Genomic DNA, 8063 nt, shown 5'->3' with positions numbered 1-8063 from the left:
CATGTGAGGATATAAGAAGACAGCCATCTGCAAATAAGGAAGAGTCCCCTCACCTGAACCTGCCAGCACCATGATCTTGGATGCCACCAGTCTATAGTATTTTTTTTATAGCAGCCTGAACTGACTAGACAGTTTCTAAGTGCTTTATAGGGATTTATTAATGTATCAGCAATGTAAGCTGAGCTAGTATTCTATATACATATCGGGAGTAATTCTTTACATTGGTGCCTCTACTACACAATGTTTGTTAGCATCATTTTGAACTCTGGTATGCATTTAAAATGAATAAAGTGACATTCCTCTCATTATATTGCATAATTTACACTTAATCTGTCAGAATATCTTTTCATCAATCACTCTGAAATAGTATCATTTTATCTGTCCCCTGCCCCAGCACTTTGAAACTTTCGCTTTGTGTAGGAGAATACAGATGTTTACCATTGGATTTCTATCTATTAGTAGTAGAGTCATTATTCTTTTTTCCTTCTTGCATAGTAACAGAACCTTAGATTTTTAGATGGGCACATGGGTGGCCAGAAATTTCCAGATGTCTCCCTAGCAGTTAGATGGGTCCATGTGACTAAGTTCTGGCCAAAGAGATATAATTGCAATTGTCAAAGAGCAGCTTGTGAGAACCTTCCTCAAAAGACAGCAAAGACCACCATTTGAAACTCTCCCCCTGCCTTTTTTTGTCCTTTGCTTCTTCTGGTGCTGAAATTCATACATCATCTCTGAAGTGGGTGCAGCCATTTTGGACCATGTGGTACCTTGAAATGAGGCCTCATGTGTGGAATAATAGGATAGAAGGAACCTGGGTGTCTGAGGACTTCAGAAAACTGGATCAGCTTTGGACTGCCTACCTTTTGATTCTCATGAGAATTTTAGTCCCTGTTATTTCTGTTTTCTGTTACTAGTAGCAGAAACCTCTGATGAAGAAGAGTGCCAGTGGTGGGCACTCTTAGGAGAGGGGCAGTTGAAAGTGACTGAGGGAATGCTCTCTTAGATGCAAAGGTGGGCTTGGGAAGTGAGCAGACATTGCCTGTCACAGGACACAAGTCCACTGTGCCAGGTCTGCCCTTTCACCTGCACTCACTGACCTGTGGACAGAGGTCTGATGCTGCTAAGTAATAGGCACAGTTGCAACCTCCCCCTCTTCCTCCCTCTGAAGCAGGAGCTAATGATGTTGAGGCATCTGATCTTCTTAGCAGCTCTGTCAGCTGTACTGGGAGTGCTCCGTGGGCCAGGCACATGTAGTGGCATATGTCATCACGTATTGTGGCAAGTTTTGTTTCGCTTTAACTTTGAAAGACTGCAGATGCAGATACGTTGGATTGGTGGCAGCCTTCCACGGCTCTATTCGAACCTCAGTCTTGAGACAGGGAGGCAGTGAGTTCTAACATGTTTTTACAAAATTCATGACATGCCCAGGAATAGGGTGTCTGGAATAATGGAAGGAAGATGAGCCAGGCAGCTGGCATCTAGATTGTACTCCTGTCACTATTCAGGTTTTGCAAATGTGAAACAAGGGAGTGGGTTGCAGGAAGTCTAAGATCCTTTTAAGTTCCGTCACTGTGATAATTTCTATAATCATCAGATCAGGTGTATCACAATTTCATTGCTTTCTTTATAAGTATGCAACTAATCTGTTGAGTATAAATACAGTGAGAAAATATTACCTGTATTTCCTGAGAAGAAATAAAGCAAAATGTTCTCATCTTTGGATATATATTTTGCATCAATGTTAGTGAGAAAAGGAAATAAATAGCATCTTGAGTGTCCTTTGGGAAATGAAACTGTACCATGTTTCTGTCTGATTTAAACTTTAAAGTCAGGCCAGGTGTGGTGGCTCACGCCTGTAATCCCAGCACTTTGGGAGGCTGAGGCAGGCAGATCACTTGAGGTCAGGAGTTCGAGACCAGCCTGGTCAACGTGGCGAAACCCCGTCTCTACTAAAAATACAAAAACTAGCCAGGCATGGTGGTGCGTGCCTGTAGTCCCAGCTACTTGGGAGGCTGAGGCAGGAGAATCGCTTGAACCTGGGAGGCAGAGGTTGCAGTGAGCTGAGATCACAGTACTGTACTCCAGCCTGGGCTACAAAGCCAGACTCCATCTCAAATAAATAAATAAAACTTAAAGTCAATGACAACAATGAACTAGATTCCTCCCAGGTGTAACATGGAAGTGGGGAGGGTGGAGGTTTGGGAAGCAGACAGGCCTGAGTTTCACACTGGCTTTATGACCCTGGCCTGTCAACTTTTCCTCTCAGTTTACAAGTTTCCTCAGAATAATTTTCCTAACTACAATTGGCTAGGCTAAACCCATAAACACTCACTTGAACCATTGATTTGGGGACCTGTATGTCCTACAAGTGATTGATTAGTCCTTCTTATCTGCCAGTTCTATTAATAGATGACTCCTCTGGCTCTTCTGGGTGACAAGGCTTAGACTAATGTGTGTCAACCCTCACTGAGCATCAGAATTACCCAGCCAGCTTAAAAAATATACAGATGCCCAGGCCCCACCCTGAGAGTTAGATTTAATTGTCTGAGGCTGGCCCTTAGACATTAGTTCAGATGTTCTCAGTCTAGCCTAGTGATTTTTGTTCGTGCAGTCTGGCTTGAGACCTGTCAGCACCACCCCAAGCCACATGGTGGCCTCACATGTGGGTGAACCAGAAGTGGAAGGAGTATTATTGAGGCACTGCACGGCCCACACAACAGCCATATGGGCAAAAACCCATTATTTGTCTGTCGAGACCCTCACTTTAGTTCCAGGGTAAAAATCTGAATGAGTTAGCCACCGCTAGAAAGTACAAGATGAATCATTTCAACTTCATTTTCATCAGTAGTAATAAAAATCATAAAGGCACAAGACTTCATTTCAAAAAAGTGTGTTAGTTAAAACAAACTCAATCCTCAATACTTGGCTTTCTAACTACTTTCCTGATGTGAACATGGCCTTATGTGTTCCTAACATCAGAGATCAGGAACTTGTATTTTGGGGGCAATTAGTGGTTTCGTTTTAAAGCTATTACTATCAAGAAAGAAACAAAAATATATGAAAATAAGCTATTCAATGAGTAAAACTACAAACTACTTTTTTTTTTTAAAAGTAGACCTTGTGTGAGAGTTTGAAATAATTTTCTCAGTTTAAACAATGAGTGAGGACTTTATGTCCCACAGTCTTGATGAGTCTAACACTTGAGAAGCAGATAGAGGGAGGCTGGAGAAAATTGTTTAAGCATTTCCCAGATGCTGTTTGTATCACATGCAGTGTTATGCATTCAGCCACCCATGAACAAGCTTGCTGGAGAGCCAAGAAATAACAATGCCATTGTTTTCCCTTTGAATAACTCTGCCTGTTGCACAGAGTGCAAATATGTCTTTTTAGTAGTTTTTCGTGGTTTGCAATTTCCTGAAAAAAAAAAAAGAATATATCACTCTAAAAAAATCTGTATTTGAACCTGAGACACTATTCAAATTGTATTAATATAGCAGAGAGTGTCCAATAAACTTTACTAGGAAAAAAATCCAAGGATTTTGATCATATATAAGGCACGTCTAAAGCCATTTTGTCATGTCCCCCTACAACTGGCTCACCTGCCTCACTTCTCTAATTTTCCCCTTGGCACCATCATCATTCATTCAGTCACCTGGCTTTGCTCCATCATCTTAAGATATTGTCTCGTCTTTACTTCCTAAAGCCAGCCATCTTTCTCTTTGCATGCTGCTGCTGTGAGCACCATACAGAGACTCTCAGTGTCTCTTCCTTGGATTCTGGTACCCACTACCCCAGTCTCCTTGCTTGCAGGTTGTCTTCCCAGCAAGTTACCCTGAGCCCTGTTGCCAGATTGGACTTGCCTCATGAAATTCTTTATCTGTAGTACAGAGATAAAAATTAAATTTCATGGACTGACAAATACAAAATGCCTTGTGTAGTATCTGAAATACAGTGGGTACTCTGTAAAGTTTAGTTATTCCTATATTTAGAGGAATAAAGTCCAGGCTGTCAGCCACTTTTAAGCCCCATTACTATTCCAGTTTTATTCAAAAACATTCTGCTAAAACCACTCTACTTTATTTATTGCCCAACACATTTCCTGCTCTTTGCTATTTTTTCAAGTTCTCATTTTGAACTTTGTGCTTAGAATGCTCACTCCTAGTCCTTTAAAGTCTTCCTTCTCTAGAAATTCCTCAGGGACCACTTCAACATATAGTGCTTTCTCCCTCCCACAGACTTTTAACAATTCTTATTGTTGGGAGATATTTCTCCACAAGTCTCTCACGTTTCTGCATGTCTGTTGGCAGAGGCTCTGACTGCCAGTACTGTAGATGATCTCTTCAAGGGTGTTTGCATACTAACAGCTTTGGAAGACAGTGATCATTTCTGTCTCCAGAGCGAAGGGCAAGTTTGTTTACTGTCCAGTGTAACAAAAACAACGTGTCTCTCCAGGGCAAAAGCCAGGCAGCCTTATTGCCCTCATAAAAGATCCCAAGCTCAGATTCCATTCCTATAATGCAATGCAACCCACTGCATGTGCAAGGGTCACCTGTCTCTTCTTGTATCGCCCTGTTGGAACTGGGGCTTGAGAAACTGGTGTGAATGATGACCCTGGCTACTGGCTGCTATTATTGTGAGCAATACAGTCCTTTGTTTTTGATTCCTTGTGTGTTCAGTCAGCACCCATGAAACTACAACAGGTTAACTTGTTAGCTTGGAAGTAGGATAAAATCTCAGATCCTTCATACTTATTGATAACGATTATTATTATTTGTTGTTATAGCTCCTATTTTTTTCATAACAATCTTTTTTTTTCTCTTCCTTTTTCTTGTCATTGATTTGTGGAGGAACTGGTTCAGGATAAATCTTGTAGATTATCCCTTGGAATTTTGCATGTTCTGGGTTGAATTGATTGCTTCCTGTGATGTCATTTATCTTGTTCCTATATACATCTATTTTTCCTCAAATCATTTTTCACATTGATCTTTCAGCTTTCAATTACACTCTGTCTCCAAACTTCTCTTGAGTCATATTTGGCTTCCACGTATGTTTATTTCTGGTCTTATTACTATATTTAAGTTTCTTATGGGCAGGACTTCTTTTGGTTTGCCTTTACAAAAAAAAACTCCTACAATTCCTAGTTAACATTATGACTAGAGTAACAGCATTTGCAGAACGAGTATTCAGGATAAAAATGATTCAATGAGTCTAATCAGATAACATACTTTTGCTCTTCTCCACCAGAGGGCGCAATCACATTAGATTTAGGAGCATTTCAAAATCTGGGTTCTTGTCTGCTTTAAATATACCGATGTCAGTATTCTATACATGTAGCTGCATGAATTAGTAAATATATATAAATGAGTTATCAGGCTGGGTGCAGTGGCTCACGCTTGTAATCCCAGCACTTTGGAGGGCGAGGCAGTAGGATCACTTGAGGTCAGGAGTTTGAGACCAAACATGGTGAAACCCCTTCCCTACTAAAAATAAAAAAATTAGCCAGGCATGATGGCATGCACCTGTAATCCCAGACACTCAGGAGGATGAGGCATGAGCATCGCTTGAACCTGGGAGGCAGAGGTTGCAGTGAGATGAGATCACGCCACTGCACTCCAGGCTGAGCAACAGAGCCAGACTCTGTGTCAGAAAAACAAAACAAAACAAAACAAAAACGAGTTATCAAATGGAGACCTGGTCAGGTTACATGTCACCCTACACAGGAGCTCCTACTGAGAGCAATGAAACGTCTTTTGACTATGATTTCATTATTACCGCATTTCAATCTACTACGTAATTAGTTTAAAAGCCAAGACCAAATCTTGAAAAATAGATTCCTGTGATTCTTCACATTTTCCATCAATCTGAAAGTGTATTTAAGTATACGCATACTGACTGCTGACACACAGAACAGTGGCCTGACTAGAAATTCTCCACCTTATGCTACTTTGATGGTTCCAAAGCAAATAGATTGCAAGATGCCTGTGGTGGTGTGATTTAAAAGTACTGAATTTTACGGAAACAAAGGAAGAAGTGGCAGCGGTTGTTTTCTTAGCTCTTAAGTTAATTCATTTCCTTTTGTCTTCTACTTTTTGCTCAAGGAGGTCAGAGCTAACTGGAAAATCAACTCCCAGTAGTACTTGACTTTTATTTAATCTAAATGATTTATCCTGAGACGTTATTGTATGTTTTTTGAAATGTCATAGTTTCCTGTGCAACCACAGCTTTTTTTTTGTTTTTTTTACAATCAGCTTTTTTAGATTGAAGCAATTATAATTTTTTGAGGTCATGTGAGGTTTGAGCTACCAGTTTGCATAGTAAGAGAAATATGATGCAGTTTCTGCTTTCTGCTCCAAAGTTGCTCATTCGCTAGTAGGGGAGGTTATTTCAGTACAGGTGAGATGGTCTGGGTGAAGTACTTGCAAAGTCCTTTGTAAAGAAGCAGAACTTGTCAAAGAGGCAAGAATGCAGCACGTCCCCTTCCTTCCTTTCAGGATGGTTTGGTCTCAGGATTCCTAAGCTTTGCTAGTGCAGAGAGGGTGGTTGTCTGAGGCGTCTCATTTTTAATGTTACAACATTCTGAGTGCACGACCTTGGGAGATTTAAATAGGCCACACACATGAAGTTGCTTCAGGTGTCCCCGCTGTTACTTGACAGAATTTTGAGGGCAAGGCCTTGTCTTACTTATCTTCGTATCAGCTACTCTGAGCTTGGCACTGTAAATAGACGGTGCTCATTAAATGTATGTTGACTTGAGTTGCACACAGGGATGGAAAGAAGAGTATTCAGACACACAGTTTTTGACTCTTGCTGGTCAGGCTGTCTCTCTGCTTCTGAGAATCAGAGCAGGTGGTGCACTACCTCCTCTCCTCACCCTTTTATTCCAAGGGGCTTGTGAGAAGTTTCTTCACTCAAGACCCTCACAGTTCACACTGGGGCCAGCCTTAAGAGATAGGCAAATACTGCACGTTCAGACGAGGTTTCCCCTTCCTTCTGCACAAATCAGCCAGAACCTGCAACGGAAGTGTTCTAGAAACTGTCTCACCTGTTGCCAGGAATGCCGGCTAAATTGACCTCAAACAAATCAGTGAAGAGGCCCCCATTGCCTTTGAAGAAGTTAAGATTACAGAAGTTAAGGGCACTCTGTAATATTAACTTCTTCCTGAAATCAATATCTCTTCCCTTGTAAACTCACCCTTTCTTTGAAGAAACTTGAGCACAGCCTAGAAGCCTTGGGGAAGGAATTTCTGTAAGCAGCTTATTAAACGGCATGAAGAAAGTTGATGCCCTTCTCCCCACTCGTTCTCCCATCCTGCCGCCTCTCAGCCCTGAGAATCAAATACATGAATGAGACTTTTTTTTAAAAAACTCACCCCAAGACTTGTAAACTTGTCAACAACTTCCCAGCTCTACGTTCTCTGTAACTTTAACTTCTGACGCCGGGTTAGCGCTGACCACTAGATAGCGCTGTCGGACAAGAAATCTGAGGGCTCGGAACCGCCAGGAGCCCAGGACTCAGAGGGTGAAGAGGTGGGAGATGAACAGAGGAAGCGCGAAGGAGGCAGAGCCCGTGATATCGCCTGAGGAATAAAAGCCACAGGGAGCTACCAAACGGAATAAATCCAACTGGCTCTTCCCCAGTCAATAAATATCACCAACGGATTCCAAAGGGTATTAGGAACTGGATGCACCATTGAAAGGGGAAGGACGGAAGAGGGTTACCCGTTCTTTACCGTTTATCACACTGGGAGTCCAGCGTAAAGGCCCCAGGGGACCAAAATGCCAACGTCATGCTGGGAGGCCCCCGGATTGCCTCTTTGTACACATTTGAATTACACTCGTGTCCCCGGGGAATGAGTGTACTTGAATTAGTTTCTGGAGGAGTCTGTGTAGTCCCCAACCCGGGAGTCCTCTCCTTCCTGTTTCTCTCATCCTACTCTGGAAGTTTTGCTTAAGGATCCTTTTTGTTGAGCTAGAGAGGAAGTTTGCCGGTGGTGGTTTGTGTTACCTACACTCCTTTGCAGCAACTATTTTCAGATACGTTAATTCTAAGTATGTGAACAAGA

This window comes from Pan troglodytes, chromosome 5 (genome assembly GCF_028858775.2).
Source record: "Pan troglodytes isolate AG18354 chromosome 5, NHGRI_mPanTro3-v2.0_pri, whole genome shotgun sequence".
Taxonomy (NCBI): domain Eukaryota; kingdom Metazoa; phylum Chordata; class Mammalia; order Primates; family Hominidae; genus Pan; species Pan troglodytes.
Note: the sequence above shows the minus strand (reverse complement) of the source record.